This window comes from Scomber scombrus, chromosome 1 (genome assembly GCF_963691925.1).
Source record: "Scomber scombrus chromosome 1, fScoSco1.1, whole genome shotgun sequence".
Classification (NCBI taxonomy): Eukaryota; Metazoa; Chordata; class Actinopteri; order Scombriformes; family Scombridae; genus Scomber; species Scomber scombrus.
In genome coordinates, this window is record NC_084970.1 from 1,353,100 (window position 1) to 1,369,375 (window position 16,276).

Sequence of the window (16,276 nt, forward strand, 5' to 3'; positions counted from 1 at the left end):
GGCAGTGGCTTTTTTGGTTGCATATGCCACTCATGTATGTATAAAGAGAACTGGAAGAACACTGGATTTTGAAACAAATTTGACATAGTGGCCAAACTGTGTATTACAACATCAAGTGCAGACACTGACCAAAAATTACTTTTTCCCATAGACTTACATTGTGGAACTGACGTCTGTAAATCAGTGGATACATTTTTTTGAGCATCACAACCCCTGCAAAATAACTGGTTTCACTATTAGAATTATTGATTATTATTGATGCCTGTGGTCCAATCACAATTTTAAAGTCTCGATTTAATTGTTTTATCCTCAATAAGATAGCTGGAGAGCTAAACCAGAAGTTAGCTGTTTCAGCTGACAGAAGTCTATACTGAACATGCTCCACGGGCTCCTGACGTCATTTCTTTACAGTGAGAAGTCACTTTGTTTGGCGTCATGTGCTACTTTACAACTTTCACAGGAATGAAAAGGCATCTTTAAGCTGTATCCAGTTCTCTTTATACATCCATGCTCATTCCTAAACCTGACCAAGTGGGTGTGTCACGGGTCCAAAGTAACTACTTGTCCTACCTGTCCTGCTGACTGAGAAGGCGTTGCTATGTTTTACATGGAGGTTTTTCTCTGAGCGCAGTTGTAGGAGCATTACGGTAGGAGGCGGGTCTTATAGGAGCGTGGTGGCCGGCTGGGCGTGTTTAGTCTTTGTGTATGTGTTGTCCTGTCAGGCTCCTGTCCGCTGCTGAACGGCACGGCACGAACAGCTCAGCATACCGCCGAGAGAGGAGCGTCGCAGACACAGAGGCACGGAAAGGAACCGCGAACCTAAACAAACCACCGGTGTGTCATCAGAGAGGTTGGATTTACTGGCGTCTACTGCTGCTGCTGCTCCTGCTGCTGCTCCTGCACGGAGGTAGACTAGAGCCGGTGGAGCCACTGCAGCCAGGAGGCTCAGGAGCAGGAGAGCAGCGGAGGAACAGGGGCCCGAGTCCGAGCACCAGGACCCCGCCCGCCCGCAGCCTTCACCCCGCTGCGCTGGAGCTCACAGACGGTCGCTGTCAACCAGGTAAGATCTATGGAGTGCTGGAGCTGTTACCGGAGCTGTGACTGAATGGTGAGCCTGGGACTGTTTATCTGTCTGAGGCGTCCCGTCTAATTCCATAACATCGCTGTACAGCTGACAGCGATGTTACTTTCACAATTGTTATTCCACTAAATCCCCCTAACACTCCATTGTTGTCATATTCAAAGTAAGTGAAAGTTTCAATGCATTGTACAGTCACATATTTATGAGACATATCATACAAAATAAGCTCTAGTGCATCTTTTTTTTTTTTTTTTTTAAAGTTTCAACTATGATATTGTCGTTCAATTATACTTCATTCTTTTATAAAATCATCATTGTGTGTTTAGAAACTTTTTAGTGGTATTATTCCCAAACTCGGATCAATTAAAAGTGTTCACCTCAGACAACAGTGCAGGGTTTAAAACAAACACATTCTGCTGAATGGATGAGTCAATAATCAATAATCAATGGACAGCTATGGACAGAAAATGATACAGCAATCATTTTGATAATCAGTTGGATGTTAGGTTGTTTTTTAAAGCCACATTACAAAACTGACTTCAGCTTTTTAAATGTGAATATTTGCTGGATTTTATATTAGCCTATATGAACAGAATATGTGGATATAGGGTTTGAATTTTTTTGTTTTTGTTGTTTTTACTATTTTCAGACATATTTTAGAATAAATGAAGGATAGATTCATTGAGAAAAAGAACTGGCAGATGAATGGATAAAACGAACTGTGAGTTGTAGCCCTGCAACCCAAAAATAAAGCTTCAGGTTTTAACTGAACGGTAAGCTCCACCATGAAGCAATTTTCTTTCCTGTACATCCAAACCGTCACGCAGACCGGAGTTTCATTTTAAGGGGATGCAGTTAGTGTCTCATAAGTGGACAGCATCCAGAGTCAGTTGGCTAACATTGGTTACATCCAAACATGCCTTGTTAGTGTTCCAGTGGGCTGAGTTCCCATAGATTTTATTGTCATGGGGAGGAGGGGAGTGTGGGTGGGTGGGTGATGCTGTGGCAACGACCCTGGGTCCTCATCCCTCCCTGAGCAATTCATTAAAAGTATCCCAGAGTCTGTTTTTTTTGCTCTCCCTGAACAAAAATCACCATTACTTCTGGTGTGATGTGTCAGTTGTGCAAAATAGTGATTTTTACCAACCTTAGCAGCCTTGTTTTGTATTTTTTTGGTCACTTTATAACCTTATAGTTTCATTCTTATATTGAAAGTATCATGGAGTAGCTATGTATTCACAAGGGACATCACCCTGGCTGATAATGGAGCCCCTGTGTTAGTGCTGTTAATGAACTGCCCGTGTCTGTTATCTCAGCAGCCATAAAGTGATCCCGCTAATAAGTGAGTTTTATAATGCATGGCGGTAGAGGAGGGTCGGGTGAGGTTTGGAGGGGCAGGGTGTGTGGGGGGGGTATCTATGGAGAAGGATGAGTCTTACATATTGTTTCAACTGGGAAATGATCAACTGAAGGCTCACGAGGACAGAACATACTAGACTGGTTATCCATATGGTGAAGATATTAGCATTATAAAGCATGTGTGTATTGTGAAGAGGACAGAGTAGCATGTACCCATGGTGAACTGTAACTATAACCTCGGTTCCCTGCACTGGTTATGTCTGATATGGACGGACACACACAGACACACACATACACATACACAATACTTTTTCTGCTATTGAGCACAGCTCCCCTGGTAATGGATCAGTTGTCGCAGTTATCATGTGTGTGTAATCTGTAGCGTTAATGGTGCACACACACACACACACACACACACACACACACACACACACACGCACGCACACATACACACACACACACGCACACTAATGGTGAAGCTGTCTAGTTTGTATGACAGATCTACTGCACAGTGAACATTCGTCGGTGTATCCTGAATCATGTACATGCACTCTTACATGATTTGTATTATGGGACGTGTGTGTGTATGTGTATGTGTGTGTGTGTATGTGTGTGTGTGCAGGCCTGCATATGCTCATGCATATTAAAAACCGAGTTTTGTGTCTGTGTCGATCATGCAGGTTCATGCGTGTATGTGTGTGTGTGTGTCTCAGTCTCTTGGTGAATGAGGAGGAGAGGGGAATACAGTGGGGAGACGGAGGGAGGAGGATGGGAGGAGGATGAGGAAAAGATGGGGGGGTGCAGAGTAGGGAGGAGGGAGGCTTCTCTCCAGTGTTTTTCCTGCTTTAATTTGCTTTGACAGCAGCTCCATTGTCTCAGGCTCTGAACAAACCTTTACGTTGTATAGGAAGGAGAGAAACACTAAGTATTCCTACTGTCTCTCTAACGTGGCTTAATTGGTGATGCTACAGTGACTACAGTCAGAGTGATGTAGCTCTATAGTTTCACCACAGACTCGCTGTAGTAGTTCCTGCTCTCACTAATTATCCACTACCTCTTCTCTTTGAATTATAAACCAACCGGAAACACAAATTGCTTTCTGTGCAGAGTAATTGGTACAGCTAGCTCCTTTTTTTTTCTTTTTTTTTAAACTTTCTCCCTCATTTACATGTTGTAATTATGAATATTATGAAACTTTTTAAAACTAGTATCAATCAACTTAAAAATCTACACATTCTGTAGTTTACTTACATTTTTTCTAAACTGTCAGCAGATACTTTTGGGGGTATTTTCTACACATTCACAAAACTCATTGCCTGAAGAGGACTAGTTAACTGCTAGAAGCACATTTTTGCAAAATTAGGGTATAAAAACTGTGCTTTAAAAAAATATTTTTATAAAGTGAAAAAGTATCAGTAGGAAAAAACTAACTAACTAACTAACATTTTCCTTCATTACCATGAACACACAGACAATGTATATTGTAACTTACTCTCACACACATCGTCTCACTGCTGTAAAATACTCACTAGAACACCAAATGTGGATTCATCCGCCGTTGAAAATAGTCCCCAACAAATTTTCCTTCTGTTGAAGTTGGTTCTATTTTTGGGAAATGACCAGTGTTGGGGTGTAGTGATGCAAAATGCAAATGTATGGAGCTTTTTCCTGTCTTTATTTTAGAGTCTGGTCATTCAATTTCAGAGCATGATTTATTGACTTCATATTCAGATTTTGTAGTCCTTTCCCTCAACCCCTGCCCTCACACTCAAGTAGCCTCTGCTTGTGCTTATATTTGCTCTCTGTGCACATTGTATTCTTGGACTCACATATATTGTTGCTTGCACAGATTTTCTGCATGTCAGCTTCAGCCCTTTCTCCCTTCACTCAGGCTGCTTCTGTGTGCTCGCAAAAAACTTCTGCTCTCAAATTTCTGCTGTGGCTTTGGATTTTTTGTGCAATAACTATGTCAAAATCCTCCAACCAATAGAATGTCAGGTGTTGGGGTTGACCAACCAGAACAAATCTAAGCACAAGCAGAGGCTATTTGACTGTGAAGGGATTGAGGGGACAACAAAATCTCAACGTGAAATCAATAAATCACACCCTCAAATTGAAAGAAAAGAGAGAAAGAAAAAGTCCCATATGTTTAAATGTTGCATCCCAACACCCCAGCACTAATTTCCCAAAACAGCGGGGCACTGTACTTGTTAGTAAACTGGAACAGGAGGAAAATTGTGCATTTGCCGGGGACTATTTTCATCTGTGGAATAATCCACATTTGGTGCTCTAGTGAGTATTTACAGCAGTGAGACGATGTGTGTGGGATTAAGTTCAAATAAACTACAGTGTGTGTGTGTACATGATAATGAAGGAATACACATGAGGGCAAATCACAAAATCTGAACGTGAAATCAATAAATCACACTCTTAAATTGAAAGATCACACTCTTAAACACTCTTACTAATAAAGCAAAATAGCTCTGTAAAAACCAAGCTTCCAGTTGTACTACATCTTCCAGTAGCATTTGGGTCAAGTAGCTGTTTTCAGTGTAATGTTTCCAGTTTAAGCACATTATTCCATTGCTTTGCAGGGTAACTATATTGCTGTATTTTGTACTTTTGTATTTTATGGTGTAATTCAGTACATCACAAAATAACTAGAGCAATTGTTTAATATATTACTGTTGATTGGATGTATTTACATGCGTCTTAATGCATTTAAATAGCAGCATTGATGAAAAGTTTGACCTCACAAAGATGTGACTTAGATGGGAGCGCCCATTTGAATTGAATTGAATGTAGTGGCTTGGAGTCATTGTGTAAGGCTTACTTCTTTTCGTTTATTTCATAATAACGTTGCTCAGTAAATGTCTCTCATTGTGAAATAACTCTGTGAGAAACTTGCAGTGTAACTGGCTCCTCTCAACAATAAGTGCAGTTTTTCTGTTGCTTAACTCCATCCAATGAAGAACTTTCCCAGCGCTGGATATTACTGAACCCCTGGACAAACAGAGAAGAGAACTCTATAATAATGAGAGACAACCTAACTCACTAGTCTGACTGGTTACTGGTTGGATGATCTGTTCAGTAATATTTCATGGGAGAATTGACACTAATACGACCCCTTAGTCCAAATTCAAAGAATGTGCCTGGTGTGTTCGCTGAGTGTCACCTGTCTGTGATGATATGTTACAAGTGTGTGTGTGTGTGTGTGTGTGTGTGTGTGTGTGTGTGTGTGTGTGTGTGTGTGTGTGTGTGTGTGTGTGTGTGTGTTTGTCTCGTCCTCCACTATATTATTTCAGCTTATTACAACTTACAACCTGTTTTTACACACAGACAAAGTGACAATTAGGCTTTAGACAGAGCTCTGGTTTATGATGTTTGTCAGACCTGTGTTAACAGGCACCTAAACATGCACTCTCTCACACACACACACACACACACACACACACACACACACACACACACACACACACACACACACACACACACACACACACACACACACACACACACTCACACACGCTGGGTGCAGGTCTAACTTGAGCTGCATGTTTGTGATGGTTATATTCACCTGTACATTTAGAGAGAAACACTCACCTGTGTACATTTGCACATGTGCAGTTTTTTGGAATTTAGAACAGATTGATGGTAGGATAGTAGGAGAGCTAGAGTAAAATGATGAGCTGGATGAGGAGAGAGCAGCAGATGAGGGAATGACAGAATATTGTGATGGATAGCTGCAGGACAGAGGATAGTATGTCATCATGTAGCACCCTATGGGCGTCATATGTCAGCTGTCACAGCAGTATGCACACCGTCCGTCGTCCCAGCTGTAATTCTTCTTCACTATCCGCATGCCACGCTGCAGACACATATGGAAATGGAAATGAATGCTGAATATGAAGCAATATGAAAAGATGGGTTTTTTCAGCACATTAAGTTTGCAAAGAAACTCAAGTGAACATCTCTAGTTAAATGGATGATTCCTGTCAGGTTCCTCATGAAGACAAAGCAATAATATCACTGACAGATGCATATTCTCACTGTAATACATAACATTAGAGCCAGACCGATACTGACCTATCACTGATATATGAGATCGACATATATGTATTTTTTAAGTTATATAGGCAGCATTTTATGTATATTTGATTCTTAATTCAATTTTGATATATACATACTTTGTTGTTGTATGTGTTTTATTATTTATAGGAATTTATTATATATAGTATTGGACTGGCCCTACATGACATATTGTTTATTTTATTACACTGCAAGCTTTAAACATACAAATTCAGCATTAAAGCTGCAGTGTTCATTATTTCTTTTACAGTAAAGACTTTAATAACCTTGTTTAATGTGAAGGAGATGATCTGCATTGATGAATAAACAGAGAATGTTCACACACTCTGCAGATCCTTCAACTCTTTTAGCCTCTCTCAGCTCACTGTTTTGGTTTTAGAATCTTGGTTTTTAAATGACAATAATATTGTTTATCACGATTTTTTCTCAGACAATATATCGTCCAACAAAAGTAATTATTGTGACAGGTCTACTTAGGTTCATCACATATCAACTTTATAATGCAGCAACATGATGTTCATCTACTTGTGTTGTGTTTCCAGTGTTGTCTCATTTGTATCACAATTTGTTTAAAGTCAATGTCCTGATAGAAGGCAGAGCAGTCTGCAAGTATCAAGTATCTACATTCACAAATCAAGCACATTTGCATTGGGAACTCAAGTGCTGCCATGTTGTTTCATTCCTGTTAACAACATTTGATGACATATATTTTTCCAAAGTCAATCCTGGACAGTTTTTTTAGGGAATGTTACCAGGTGATGAAGATTTGAGCATGGAAGCTTGTTCAATCTCAACTCAAAGGTCCACTAGCTTTTACAGGGCTTTTCCACCACATCTTGTTGTCATCTTTAGTGAAAGGAAGTGGCTCCAGAGCCATCATGTGACCTAATGAAGTCATGAGGTAACGGGTGGTGGTGGTACAAGGTAGGAACAGACTCATTTGGTTGGTTGTTTTGTATTGAATGGATCATAGTCAGCTTCAAGTGCAGCAGCTGGAGTGGCAGCATCAGTGTGTGTGTGTGTGTGTGTGAGAGAGAATCAGGGGTATTGCCTGTTTACTGTGTCTGGGGACTGGAGCTTGGAGCAAAGGATTGTGGGTGCAGTCTGGTTCTGGTTGAGAGAGAGAGAGAGAGAGAGAGAGAGAGAGAGAGAGAGAGAGAGAGAGAGAGAGAGAGAGAGAGAGAGATGAGAGAGAGAGAGAGAGAGAGAGAGAGAGAGAGAGAGAGAGAGAGAGGAGAGAGAGAGAGAGAGAGAGAGAGAGAGAGGAGAGGAGAGAGAGAGAGAGAGAGAGGAGAGAGAGGAGAGAGAGAGAGACTGGTAATTAGTGCTCAAGGCCAAGCGACTGCCACATTCCACATCTGTAAATGACAGAGTGCAGGGTGGGACTCTCTTTCTCTCTCTGTCTGTCTGTATGTCTCTCGACCTCCTGCTCAGTCTCCAGTTGTTTCCACATCACAGAACCTCCAGAAGAGCGAGGAGAAGAAGGCCTTCTCCTCCTCCTCCTCCTCTTGTGCCTTTTATCCTCACTTGTCCTCTCCTCTCCTCCATTGACACCATCCCTTCATCCCGTCATGTCATTCACTTCAGAATTCAGCCTTGAATTCTGGTTTCCGTCTCTTACTCGAGGTGACGGCTCTGCTAGTTTTTGCACTAAGGCAGAATCTTTGTAGCCAGTAGATTTAATGTGCTGTGTTGTGTTTGTTTTATATTTTTACTTTAGGTAATTACTAGCAATTTAACTATACTCAGCCACCTCATGTACCTATTCATTACAGAACAACAACAAAGGGATGTGTTGATACTTAACCCTCATGTCCACTGGATGCAGCTGCCTTATGACTTGATCTTGCTCTGGTGCAGTTTAGACAACCATTGAAAGTGATTCAGTAGTGGAGTGTTTGAGAAGTTTGTCAGCAGCGTTTCCAATATAGTTTCAAGTTTTTCCATTTTTTTGTGTGTTCCACAGCAGATTGTAAACAGGTTTGCAGCCCAGCTTGAGAGATCATCTGTGACTGTATTTGACTCATTTTAATGATGCAGGACACTGTCTTATCATTATTTTGTGTATATATTAGAAGGAATCTTACTGTAACTGTGGCATATCTTCTCCTGCTTCACAGACTTTGGAGGAGAAGTGAAATAAACAAACTCAGAAAAGTAGTTTTACTACATGTACATGTAGACAAGTCAATAATAAATGAATTGCTTCTAGGTCTGTCACAATAATGATGTCATCAACTACGTAGTGGAGACTGCAGAAGCAAGCAGGCACCGCTTATATGGAATTAAAGGTAAATAACTCTGTCCCCAACCATAATGACAGTCTGTTTTAACAGAAGTGTATCACCCACTCTACAATCCCACCCCCCACCCCCCTTACATTATTATACTATTATATTATCATTATTATCAGTGGTATAAAATTGATCTTTAAATGACAATAATATTGTTTATCGCGATTATTTCTGAGACAATATATCGTCCAATAAAAGTAGTTATTGTGACAGGACTATAGATGACACCCTAAAATTTCTTGTTTTGTCCTGACCAACAATTAACAATGAAAAGATATTCAGTTTAAAATCACAGAAGAATAAATAAACCAGAAAATATACATTTTCATTGTACCGTATTCACCGAAGAGACAATACACGATGGTTTATCGCGATTATTTCTGAGGACAATATATCATCCAACAAAAGTTAGTTATCATGACAGATCTGATTGCATCATTAAAAAAACAAATTGCATGTAAATTTTGTCAGAAAATAAAGAATTACATTTTATATTCACAAGTGAATTTCCCCCCTTTTGGAGAGGTGAGATCATCCAGCATGTTGCATAAAGATAGCAGAGGAGAGAGAAAAGGAGCCGACACGAGCTGCAACTGATACACTCTGCTCACATATCTGATGGAACAGTGTCACGCTGGCTTTAGAACGGCAGCAGTCACACAGCCAGACTGAGATGCGGGCTGCAGCCAGTGTGTTTCATTCATTTCAGGTAGGAGGCCTGAGCTTGGTGTTTGATGTTTTTTGGATTGGGCTGGAGAGAAGAAGTACTGCTTTAAAGGCTAAAAATCAAGGACAAGAAAGATTCTGATATAAGCAGCTGCGTTGTTATGTAACATGAACAGTGAACATATCCCTGTTTTTGTTTTGGAGTAGGAACAGTATGCTAAATTCCTCTGCCTGCAGCAAGGTGTAATGCACCACTATACCTCTACAGTCGCAGTAAATATTCAGAAGAAATGAGCATGTTTGACAAAATAGACGGTCCATTTACCAGCTTTTAACTGCATAACTCAAGGTCTTACTCAGCAGAAGGAGTTTCCTAGTTGTCATTAGGTGACAGAACTGACTGGCATGACTGTGTACGTAGTGTATAGCAGTGTGTGATGTGTGTGTGGTCCAGGTATCCTCATGTTGTATTTTTAACATAAATCATTCACTTTAGGGTGAAAAGTTGATTTAAAGTTAAGTTTAGGGTTATGTTATGGTTAGTGTTGGACATGTGATGGTGATGGGTATGGTTAGGAGAAGTCTCTGGCGTGTGTGTGTGTGTGTGTGTGTGTGTGTGTGAGTGAGTATACATATGATGTGTTATGGTCTGATGATTTGCAGTTCAGTTTTACTCCCAGCTCTCTCACATCTCACTGTGATGTATAGCAGGGTGTTGGCCGGCTGTCCTCTGTGTCAAACAGTTTTCTGATTGGCCGGCGGTGCTTCAGCCTATATGTGACAGTCTCCATTGAGAAAGGCCCGTCAATATCAAATCACTCTTCTTTATAACAAGGAGAGATAACACCAAATCACACTCTGATATTATTTATCTGTTGCGCTCTGCCCTGAAGAACCCAGCGCTTTATCACCCGCTACCTACACTTGACCTAAAAACACCCTTATATTGACTTAATAGCAACATCTATTTTCTTATTCACCCAAAGCATGATGGGAGTTGTAGTTCCAAAGCTCAAAAGATGTTCATATCCCAAATAAAAATAATAAAATAGTGCTTTTGCTTTGACCTGTGACTATAACACGGCAAGGTTGCTTTACTGTTACTGAATGACTAAAATTCACACATTTATAAGCTGCTTCCCAATTCGTTCTTCACATTACATTTTTAGATCTCCTGGATAGAAAGTGTGTGTGTGTGTGTGTGTGTGTGTGACCTGCAGGATGTCAGATAGCTGAACATGTGTGGCTGCTTCGATGGAAACAGATTATGGCATACTAAAATATTTATAGCTATAGGTTTTTTTTGACCCGTCTGTCTCTTCAGCTGCTTCCTGCTGAAATAGCAATCCAACACATCTTGTATAATATTTGTGAACTGCTGAACTGTGTACTTGGCTTTTTATAAGTGGCAACGATCTGAATTATGAACGGGGCAGTCAGCACACTGTATGAGGGTCGGGTTACTACATTTGTGCATGAATGGGTTCCGTCCTCGATGGATTAACCTTTTAAAGGGACATGTCAGATGTGGCTGATTTTTGCTTTTCATTCTGTAGATGTATATGTGTGAATTGCCATATAGATTGGTTGTATTTTTGATTAAAAGCAAAACAGCTTAAGGTCAATATTCACTCTCCTTTCGCCAGATGCTGCCAGAATATGAGGTTGATTTGAGTGCTGAGAATGAACCAAAACAGCAAAGATACTAAAAATAAAACTAATGCTGTATCTCAAATCACAGTTAGTACATTTCTGTTAGTACACTGTGCACACTCTGTACTTACCTGTGTAGTGTGCAGATTTCAGACAGGTTAGCGTTGTCTCAAATCAAACACGGCCGATGCGCACTTAATGGGAAATGATGATTATCTAGTTAGCGGTAGCATTCGAGTTAGCATTTGAGTTAGTATACGCGTTAGCATTAGTGTTACCTAATCATAATAGACTGTTAAATTAACCTAAGAATGTCTTATATGTGACAGTATAGTGGTGCCAAGGTGGCGACCGTTTGAGTGTCCATACTTCCACACTCAACTTTTTGGCTGTTTGTGTGCACCATTCTGTACTCATAGTTGCACTGCATCTTTCCATACTTCTCAGTGAGAATGCACTTAAGCACTCAAAATATGAAATACAGAAGTATGAGATTTGAGACACAGCAAAAATGCTAACATGCTGACAAAGTGCAGCTTAACAGAACCATTAGTGTGGCAGCAGACTGTCTTCTTTCATTTTTACACAGGCTAACTGTTTCTTTTGTATTCCAGTCCTCCTAAGATAAGCTAAACACATCCTGTTATGGAGATGAAACAGTTCTTCATTGTCTTATTTAACTCTGGGTTAAGGAGGAAAAAACAAGCTTATTTGCCAAAAATGTCTAAATGTTTAAACTTTCCTTTAAACACAGCACAAAACAATGAGCTGGAAGACGCTAAAATTACACAATCATTCAGTTCATTGATTATATTAAAATATGAACCAGTGCAGCTTTAACTGTTAGGATTACTTTGAAAGACATTGTGCAATTCTCCCCATTTCCTCCTCACTTTCTTTTATTTAATGTGTGTCTGATGTCTCTAATAGAGGATCTTCTTTGGTGTGAACTGTGCTTAACAATGTCTTCTAACAAAGAACACATCAATGAATGCATGGGGACTAAATCTGGGTGAAGATCAGTGAAAGCCAATTTACACCTCGTGATAATCAAGGTATTTCTCTTTAGAGAAAACAAGATTACAGCCTCTATCATGTGCAGTTACCCTTTGGCCTAATGCATGTGTGTGTGCATAAAGAATTGCACTCTTAAACCAACAACAGATACAGTGCTGTGGTGTGTGCTGGAAATTGATTTATTATGATGACATTTAGAAAATCAGCATCACAATGATTTAACAGATAAAGCATAACAAACAGAGTAAACACTGAAAAAGTCCTAAGTAATGTTGAATGAAGGATATAGTGTGACCAAACAATGCCTCGTTTGTGATGACAGAGATTTTGAAATCAATGCTGTGCTTGACTGGAAGCCAGTGTAGAGTGGTCTGTGTTGAGGGGATGTGGTTAATGTCTGCCAGCAGCATTCTGCACCAGTGGGAGTCATCATTGCCTGCCAGAGGGAGGAGAAAAAAAGGATATATGATTGTGAAAACAAGATATAAAAACTTGAAATTGTGAGAAAAATTGTGGGAAAACAAAGACGGTGAAAACAGAAATGTTCCAAGAATAGAACCTTGAGGAACTCCGCTTATCATTTGAAAAGCAGGGTAATGGCACTTGATCACCAAATGTTACAGATCATTTTCTAACAGAAAGATATCAAAGAGGGTTTTACAAGAATACTAGCCTGATGAGATGTCTCACAACTGAATCACACTTAAAAATGTTATAAAGAGTCAAGGAGTAAAAGGTTATTCTCTAAAAGTGAAGAATAAGACACATTTGCTGACGTTAGCAACATCCACTTACTAAAACTTACAGCCAAGTGTTTGAATAACCTTTTACCCTACGTTCAGACCAAACGCGATGAACGCGACAAAATCGCGCGACAAATGAGAATCTGTCACGCCATCGCTCGAGTTTCAACGCGTGACCATTTTGTGACCACAATGTAAAATTTGCGTCATCGCGCGTGTAGCGAGCCCGCCCATTTTCACTAGATAACAACAACATTGCTTCTTCAATCATCAACCATGGCTGAGATCACTTCCTCTTTTCTCTCATATGTGTCCCTGAGGCTCCTGAGGCTCTTCCATTTGCTGCGACACACATCAACTGACAGAAACACACGTAAATTAACTGTTGAATCTATGCTGGGAGAGTCAGCTGTTTGTTTTTTTTCTTCTTCAAAACTTTATAAGGGAAATCCAGCTGGGCTAAACGTCATGACGTAAGTGATGTCAGTGACGTCGGGAGAATCTCAACACTGATAGGCTATCGCGGCACGGCGTCACACGATGTCGCTGCGAAAGTTAAAAATGTTGAACCTGGCGATGGACGCGATTTTTCGTGGCATCGCGTCGCGTGAATCACGTTGCCAGGTGCTAATTCGCGTCTAATCGCGTGTTTGCATTGACTCAACATGTAATCGTGTCGCGCGTCATCGCGCTTGGTCTGAACGCACCTTAAGAGCAACTCTCAAGTGATCACATGATGATGATCATTAATATCTCTTCTCATAGGTGTGTATAGACGGGGGGGGGGGGGGGGGGGGGGGGGCATGCCCAGCTGTATTTTGTTTGTTCCATCCTGCCTTCCCAGCCCCAATACAACAGTGTGATTACTGTCAGTACTGCTGTGTCATGGCCTGTCACGCTTTGACAGTTACGACAAGCGGGAGTGTGTGTGTGTGTGTGTTTACGTGTGTGTGTATATGATCACTGACCTTTATCTTTGATCCATTCTCTTCCTGTGTGTTTATGAGGCAGCACTCTATATCTATGAACTATTGAGTCTTGGTATAAGTTTGCTTTTGTGACTATGGGTTTGGGTGTAAAGCGCTTGTTAATAGCAACATTACTGTTATGAGGAATCACAAGCAGAGCAGATATTGTATAATAGGCCTGTTCTCTTCCTACCACCATGATGCTGACGAGATGACATTGATGACTGTGATAAAGCTGCTGCTGCCTGTGTGTCTGACTTTCTGTTGTAGCATGACTGTAGATAAGACGTGGAATTTAAAGGAAAGTGAAAACATTTTGGCAAATAGACTTAGTTTTTTCCTCCTCAACCCAGAGTTAAATAAGACAATGAATAACTGGTTCATCTCCACAACAGGATGTGTTTAGCTTATCTTTGTACAAGGAACGGAATAAAGAAGAGACAGTTACCCTGTGTCAAGTATGAACAGAGACAAATAGCCTGCCGCCACACTAATGGCTCTGTTAAGCTGCACTTTGGCAGCATGCTAGCACAATTTAGTATAGTTTGCATGCTTAAGCTCATTAGCACTAAACACTACAGCTGTGGCTCATGGAAATGTGATTCATTTTGTAGGTATTTTGTCATAAAACAAAGTTTAGGACAAATAAAAGATTGCTGTGATGATGGTGCTAGAGGAAGGGTTGAGGGATGATCAAAGTAATTACAATTTATCCTGAGGACAACATGACTTGGTGTATGAAATATCATGGCAGTTCAACCAATAGTTTTTGAGATATCTCACTCAAAACCACAACTGTAAATGCTATGGTGGTGCTAGATAAAAGACTGAGGATCACCAAAGTAATTATGGTATATCATCTGGGAACCATGACTGTCTTAATTAAACTTGGTGTTGATTAGACATTTCTTTATAAAAAATAATAGATTACAGGATTTTATAGTAGTAAGTAGTTTGATTTGTCTGGTATTGAATTCACCAGATTTGCTAAAACAAGCTTTCCTACGTGGTTATTTTTACAGGAAAATCTGGATTTCAATTTAATTTTCTCCAATTGATTGACTTTTTTTGTCAGTGTATGTACATTTTAAGCCAAGTTCCTGCGTCTTGCTCGCCGTCCAACTCCTCCTTTATACGGAAGTGTATTGCTGTTACGCCAGAAAAAGAAAAAAACGGATCATTTAATAACATGAAACATGTTTTAATAAGATATTTTCATGTTATTACCATTACCATACTACAACGTTTCTTGGTATAGTAATATACCATTCATCTTGTTATAATGTGAAACTAATATTGGTGTAATATGAAACTGTTCTACTTCATGCTTGGGTTGAGACATGCTGAGATTCTGCTGTTATGTAGCACGGTGGATGATATTATAAGTATGTGTTCACTAAGAAGACAGAAGGATTTTGAAATGCATGGGGTTGTACAGAAGGACCAATGAGTCCGACCCTTTGGAGATAGCATCAATTCCACTGATCAGCTGGAAGGGCATAATTAGGCTTACATTGGAGGAGCCACTAGATTCCCACAAGCACTAACACACATGACAATGAGCACAAAGGTCTTCTGATTGCTTTTAAGAAGCCCTTCACCAGAGGGTGTGCAAAGATGGATCTCTCTCCACAGGCTTCATGGTAGGAAGAAATCACAGCAACATGTTTTAACTATAGATAAAACAATGTGTGCCCTTCTCCACACACCAGCACTGAAAAGTGGACCATTTAGTTCATATAAGAGGCCGTAGTAGATGGAGAAAGTGTAGGACATGTATCACATAATAACAATATAAGTTCCATATTTGAAGTAGGCCTGTCACAATAATTATGTTATCAACTTATCATATAATAACGTAATTATCAACATCATCATGTCTATATATGGACTTATTTTTACGATACATGGACATGAGCTTGATCATTTGCTTTACTATGCTATTATATTATCATTATATCAGTGGTATAAAATCATCTTCAAATGACAATTTTATTTCTGACATAAAGATATCTTGTTATAACGTGAAAAGCATCCTGTTATAACAATAAACCTTTCACATTATAACATGATAGTGATGTGTTTTTCTAATGTTGGTGTGGCAGCAATAGGCTTCCGTACATTTAAGGTGGACCAGCTACTCTCATTTAGTGACGATCTCAGCTGCTGTAGCACATTTCTCTGACTGACTCTCACTGACTCCTTTGAAAAGCAGTGATTTGTGATTATATTTATCACAATTGTATCTTGCTAATAACTATGTAGACCACAGACACTGGCCTGAAGTTTAATTTCAATATCTCATTTAATATAATAAAGGATATTTATTGAAGACGGGTAATACTCTCTAATTGAATTGTCACTGACTATAATTCACTTTGTCACCTTCTTGCTTTGGAAACTTAT

At 39.9% G+C, this 16,276-nt stretch overlaps 1 protein-coding gene across 1 annotated transcript in view; it reads left to right on the forward strand.

Moving 5' to 3' along the window:
* Positions 1 to 759: 759 nt before the first annotated feature.
* dok4 (docking protein 4) overlaps positions 760 to 16,276 on the forward strand; it is a 77,238-nt gene continuing 61,721 nt past the window's right edge. Inside the window, exon 1 of the mRNA XM_062419312.1 lies at positions 760 to 1,060. The gene's annotated coding sequence lies outside the window, so the exon portion shown is untranslated. The remainder of the gene's footprint in view (positions 1,061 to 16,276) is intronic.